General features: G+C 43.6%; 1 pseudogene; it reads right to left on the bottom strand.

Moving 5' to 3' along the window:
• Positions 1 to 290: 290 nt before the first annotated feature.
• On the bottom strand, positions 291 to 6570 carry LOC114505536 (annotated as a pseudogene).
• Between the last annotated feature and the right edge of the window lie 202 nt (positions 6571 to 6772).

Raw genomic sequence — 6772 nt, 5'->3', positions numbered from 1 at the left:
ACGATGCTTCTAGAGAAGCTGCTTATGGCTGAAGTAATAGAAATAGTTGTCTTTGTTTACCAGCTTCTCAGATGTACAATGGAAGAGGATCTACTCAACTACCACATTTCAGTTGAGTTTACCAGGACATAGTGGTGGGTTCAATAAACTTTTTGGAAGCTCTTTTTAAAGAGTGTGTGAGAGGGACACCGTGATGTTGTGCAAAAAACTCTACTCTGTTTAGGATTCCATTCCAAAGATACTATTTTGCTGCTTTCATGTAGGAAGGTATTGGCCTTCATGCAGTCAGGCCCTCAAAACGTTTGTGGGTGTAACTGATGAGGATTCAGTCCTTGTTCTTGTAGTCAGTCTCAGGGTAATTACTTGTTGCCACTGTTGCCTTAAGAATATCAGATTCTGGAAACTCATAGAAGTTTTGGGTATCATCAGTGCTTTTTATTTAAAAAGAAATTGCATCAGGTCTCTCTGATATATTCCCAGTCAACACCTTCAAAAAAAGAATTGCATTTTATTTCCTAAACTCCAGAGGCTCCAATCTCATGTTCCCATTCACAGCAAAAACTCAAAATTAGATCCTTGGCTTTCTCAGAGATAGGTACTTCTGGAGGGAAAGTCAAAGTTTCTTTCCAGTTCATCACCTTCTTATATGTCTCTTGAGGGGTCTTGGAACAGAAAGGTGGGTAGCCAGGGAGCATCTCATACATGCTCACTCAAAGTGACCACCAGTCACAGTGTGTGTTGTGCTTGGTCTGCATAAACACATCAGGAGCAATGTAGTCAGGAGTACCTACTGTGGAAAAGGATACCTGACATCTATTTTTTCTAGGTTTCTTCTTTCCTTTTGTAATTCATGTTCTGGAAAGTGAAATCACTGTGAAGTCTGTGGCTCAAATTCCTATAAAAAATTGTCCTATGTACTTTTTTCAGGTATGTGCAAAGGCCAAAGTCAGAAAGTTTTACATGGCTTTTGCTGTCCAGGAGAAGGTTGCCTGATTTGATGTCTCTGTGGATGAATCCAAGTTAATGAATGGAGTCTATGGTTATTACTGTTTCTGCTATATAAAACTGAGTCTCCTTCTCTGTCAAGGTGTCTTTGTTTTTTTATCAGTAGAGTCACCATGTCCCCTCCAGGCAGGAACTACACGATTAGGTAGAGGTTTGGCTTATCCTGAAAACTAGAACATTTTCATAACCCACAAACTGTCTGCCTCCACTAGAATGTCATGCTCTGCACAAACGTGGCCAACCTGTTCTTTTTCAAGCATATCTGCTTTAAGGAGTATTTTCATTGCGTACACATGCATTGTGTCTTTCTTTTGAACAATCCACACCTCACCAAATGCTCCTCTGTCTATTACTTTTCAGGACTCAAAATCTTCCAATCCAAGTCTTAGTCTCTTCAAAGAAAGAAACTCTGTTTCCTTCTGAACATGAACTGATCTCCTGAACCACTTCTCATCTTTTAGGCCTTCTTCTTTCATCACTTTTTCTAATTCTTTTGTCTTATTTCTTATTCTTCATGTTGAGTGATAAGGTTGCTATAAGAATTCTACAGCTCTGGCTGGTGCAGCTCAGTGGATTGAGTGCTGGCCTGTGAACCAAAGGGTCACTGGTTTGATTCCCAGTCAGGACATGTGCCTGGGTTGTGGGCCAGGTCCCCAGTAGGGATTGTGTGAGAGGCAACCACACATTGATGTTTCTATCCCTCTCTTTCTCCCTCCCTTCCCCTTTCTCTAAAAATAAGTAGATAGATAGATAGACAGATGATAGATAGATAGATGATATATAGATAGATGATAGATAGGTAGATAGATAGATAGATAGATAGATATAGATAGAAAGATAGATAAGAATTCTCCAGTGTCACATTTGTTACTGTCACCTTTTCTTTTGTGTGATTACTCATGGATGAACAAGGCATTGACCCTGTCATTGCAATGGCAGAGCCCTGACAGGGAGGCTGGGCTGCAGGCTGTGGACAGCCACAGATGCAGGCAGGCCAGAGGTTTTGAGGTGCAGACAAAAGTTCCAGCAGCAGCAGACAGCTGGCCAGAGGAGGGGAGGGGACAGTTGAGTTGCTCTGAATTAGAGGACTAGGGGCATTTATTAGTGAGAAAAACAAGAAGCTCCCCAACTTCCTAAAAAGACGGCAGCACAGAAAGGCCAAGGCAGCCAGTCTCCCTATTGTGGAGATGGGCTGGTGGTCAGGCCTTCAGCCAGGTGTATATATTAATCTTGTGAGTCATCTGTGTTTAAATTTTTATGTTGCCTGGGATGAAGTAATTTATGCCTAGATGTCCAGTCACTGAACACAGTTATGCACCAGAATTATATGCTACGTACTAATATCTGATATCAGGAATCCCTAATGACACAACCTTTGCAGATTTTAATGTGTTTGTTTGCTTGAAGATTAAAACCGAGCTCAAGAGCAGCTCTTCAAAAGTAACTCAGACATGAGGCGTTTAGGGGAGGAAGGTCACCACACATATCTCAGACCTGCCTTCATTCTCTTTTCCTTTGAGTCTTGGTGTCATTCAACTCAGCAACTGGTTGTTGAGATTGGAGCATTGTGGACTTTGAGATTATGTTCCACCTTGTATATCTGTTATGGCAGTCCTTAAAAGGGACTGAAATCCAGGTCTATATTTTGTTGGAAAAAACAAACCTGTTAATGGACCTTTGTGTTTTCTATAACCTACTGTTTGATATGTATTTTTTTCCTTTTCATTCAGTTTTAAAAAAGATTTGCTGATATTACCTTTGATATTTTATTTATTAATTTATTAATTGGATTAAGAGAGGTATAAATGACTGATGCCTAGATTAATGATTTACCTCTGAGGAAGGATATGTATTTTTCAGTTTCCATAGAAACCTAACAATAGACAGAAACTTACAATGACATTCTGTTTTCAATGACACCTGGGTTATGTCTATACAGCCTAGAAGTAGAAATATTTAGCAGTGGACGTAGTGGCAGGAAAAAAGGGATACCTTCAATACCAGACTTATTGTCTACCACTATTATGAGCTTGTATATTTTGAGGTGGAGGATGTAACCTGGGACAGGGGCCATCTGATTCCTCTAGTTGCTCCTGCTGAGGGAAGACTGTTCTAATCATGCCCATCATGCCCTATATACTACTTATTCTGTCATTTCAGATGACAACTGTGATGGGAGGGTCTGATGATTTCTGAGTTCTGGAAAGAGAGGTTCCTGAATATATTTGAATAACCCCCATCTCTTCCCCTTTTTTAACCCTATCCCCCTTTTTCACCCTATCTCTTTTTGTAACCCTAGTGGTAGGTAGCTGCTTCCTGCTATTACTTCCTCTGTGCAATCTCAATGATACCTTTTCTTACCTCCCACTTTCAGGATTCCAACTTAAATTATTGGAGCTTTATTAGTACATTTTAATGGTGTCATTTTAATCCAATTCATCATGATACTTGAATCCCTGTATTGATATTTGCACACTTAAATAAGCACTCTCCTCTCACAAACTTCACCAGTTCACTTTGTCAGGAAAAGGGCTTCACCCATTAACTCAGCTTGTAGTACTGCACAAATCAATTGGGGGCATTCAAGGGCAGGTGGGACTTGCCATCAAGGTCTCTAGTTGGGTGAGGCCACTGCTTGATACCTGGAGGTGAGGGGTGCTGCCTGGGCTCAATGGTTGGGTGTACCTGTTGGCTGGGCTCTTTTTCAAGTAGGTATCCAGGGTGAGCCCCATGGTTGGACAGGGCTGCAGATTGTCATCTGCAGCAATGTGCGGCCACTAGTTAGTCTGTGTAATCACCTCCAGTTAAGTGGGGCCTCCAGCTGTGCTCCCCAACCAACCAGGTGGTACCTCTAGCTAAACTCGATATTCAAGCAAGGATGTATGCCAAGCTTTACAGGTGTATGGGGCCTTATACCGTGCTCTGAAATCAAGCAGGTGATCACAGACTATACCCCAAAATTGGACAGTTGCACAAACTGTATTTTTTAATAATTGGGTAAGCTGTTGTCTATGCTTCCTTGTTGTGCAAGGTTATTACCTAGGCTCTTTGGTTCAGTGAGTCCTCTAACTTTACCCTGCAGTTGAATGGAGCTGGAAACTGTATTTATTAGGTCTGGGTTTCTCTCGTGGCTCTCTGCTGAGGTTGGATTGCAGTTTGTGTTTCTTTATTGGGCAGAGTCACAGGATGAGTTCCCTGAATAGGTGAGGCCATAGGTTATCTTCAGTAATCAGGCAGGACTGGTCTGCTTCTGGGTGACATTGCAGAGTGAGCTCCATGGCTTGGTGATACATAGATTGGGCTCTGAGGCTGCTCAAGGTCACTGTTCAGGCTCCCTGGTTTTGTAAAGTCAGATGCTATACTCAACAGTTGATCAAGATTGTTGGCTTGACTCCCTGACCAGGTGGGTCACTGAATGTGCTCTGAACTTTCCAGGTGTCTGCAGATACACTTCCCACAAGGGCAGGACTTGGAGGCTATGCTCAGCAATGAGTTAAGACTAAAAATTTTCTATGCTTTCAGGCAGGCCACAGGATATGTTCCACAGCTGCTGGGCATATTTGACCATGTTTCCCGGAGAGGTTGGATTAGATGTTGTGCTTAGAAGTTGGGCAGGACTAAAATTGTGCTTCTCTACCTAGATGATAAGAGATGGATCAGTGAATTTACAGACGGTTCAATAGAATATACTCAATCTGAAGAAAAGAAACAAAATAGACTGAAAAAAAATGAACAGTCTTAGTGACCTGTGGGGCAGTAACAAATGCCCTAACATTCATGTAATTGGAATCCCAGGAGAAGACAGTGGGACTGAAAAGGTATTCAAAAAATAGCTGAAAGCTCTCCAAATTTTGTAAAAGACATATACCTAGAGATTCAAGATATTGAAAGAACCCCAAATATGATAAACTCTAATAACTTCACATCAAGAGACATTCTAATTAAACTTTTGAAAACTAAGAAAAAAATACTGAAAAGCCTGAGAGAATACAATGACAGTAAATTTTTCATCTGAAACCATGGAGACCAGAAAGAAGTGGCACAATATTTTCCAAGCACTGAAAGAAAAAAACTAAAGTCTGCAAATTTTATATCTGGGGATAATATATTTTATGGATAAAAAGAAAATAAAAAAAATTCTAGGAAAACTAAGAAAATGTGTTTATAGGAATCCTACCCTTAAAGTGTTGCAGAAAATAACTCACACGCGGGAGAGATGGCGGAACACAATCCTTTATTATGCACTTGGGCTCAGAGGAGAAACCCCAAATTCTGAGCCACGAACTCTGACCTTCCAGAGTTTAAATAGCCCCGCACTTCCTGCCTACATGGGGAAGCAAGGTCACAGAAGCCCAAATGCGGAAGTTAGATCTAGTTACCTTATTTGGCTAAAACAAAGAACAAAGCACAGGGGCTCAATACAGAAGCACTGGAGCTCAACAGCACGGTTGCCCGTCACATTGCCACCTTTGATGCTATAAGGTGTTTTTATCCCTTTAGCATCACTATATACCTGGCTAGAAGGCTGAGGTCCTTGGGAGGGTTGCAACTGCTGATACTGGTGTTGGTACCGCTGGAGGGCGAGCACTTTGGTGGCTGTCCTACGAGTCACTATGGCCCCAGGTGTTGGACCAAGTCCGGAGGATGCAGGGCCCCATATGCCTGACACCTCGGGGTCTGGTATCCTATGGTCTTGGATATCACTCTAGTCTGGTATACCTTCCCTCCCCAAATGCAGAGGGATTGCTGTGGCTGAATGCAACCCCATGGCTTGTCAGTGGAGGAGCTGAAACCCTACCCTGGGAGATAGTAAAAGACCACTCACCACTGAGCATAATCCTATGCCCGGGGGTATTACATTTGCAGGCTGGGGCTGAGACAGGGGCCGCATTTGTTAAGCGAAGCATACAATAAACCCAAATGCAGAGACCAAAGAGAGATAAACTATTCCTAGGGTGATCTGCTCAGTGGGATTTGATTCTGCAGGGGTCACAGTCACTAGTCCAATTCCCAGTGCTCCTGCAAAGGTGCCAATTAAAGTCAGGTACCCTGCGGAACAATGGTCCATTCCCTTGTGTCTTCTTTACTGGCTGGCATCCTCCAGTGCCTCAGCGTGGGTATTCTAGGTGCAGGCCTAGTCCTCGGGTCGTCAGGATCTGCTGCTCTTTTGGCCCGGCTGTAGTGGATCCAAGGGGTGACTCTGCAACTTAGGCAAAGCTAGCAGCAGCAAGTCTGTCCAGGGCAGTCCAGTTTCCTGGTAGAATTTAGCTAAGGTTTTATTTTCTGTCCATACCCCTGATCATACCGTGAGTACTTCTGACAAGCCTGATTGCTGAGCGTTGCACTGGGCGAGGCACCAGAACCCCAAGGAAGCTCATAGGCTGCTGGGGCAGGTGAACCCGATGGACCACTGTGAAGGGCCATGACCGAGGACTGCACGGACAGCTGTGGGGGCACTTCAGATACACAGCGGTGCCCTCTGGAACTCGATGTGAAGAGTAGTAGTGTGTTCAGGATGTGTTTCTGGTGTTCTTTCCTTAATTCAGCCAGGTGCTTCAGCAGCATGTGCGTTCCCTCCCAGCACCGTTCCTGGAATGGGGCCACCGGGGGGGGGGTCATCCATGTACTGCAGAATCATCAGGTTTGCCCCCCCCCTTAGTGAGGGGCTTCAGGTCTCCTGCTAGGGCTTCCCCAAATAAGGTTGGGGAGTTCTTAACCCCCTGGGGCAGTTTAGTCCAGGTCAACTGAGTCTTGAGTGCTGTGTGTG

This window comes from Phyllostomus discolor, chromosome X (genome assembly GCF_004126475.2).
Source record: "Phyllostomus discolor isolate MPI-MPIP mPhyDis1 chromosome X, mPhyDis1.pri.v3, whole genome shotgun sequence".
Taxonomy (NCBI): Eukaryota; Metazoa; Chordata; class Mammalia; order Chiroptera; family Phyllostomidae; genus Phyllostomus; species Phyllostomus discolor.
The sequence above is the reverse complement of the archived record's forward strand: the minus strand, read 5'-3'. Positions and strand labels throughout refer to the sequence as shown.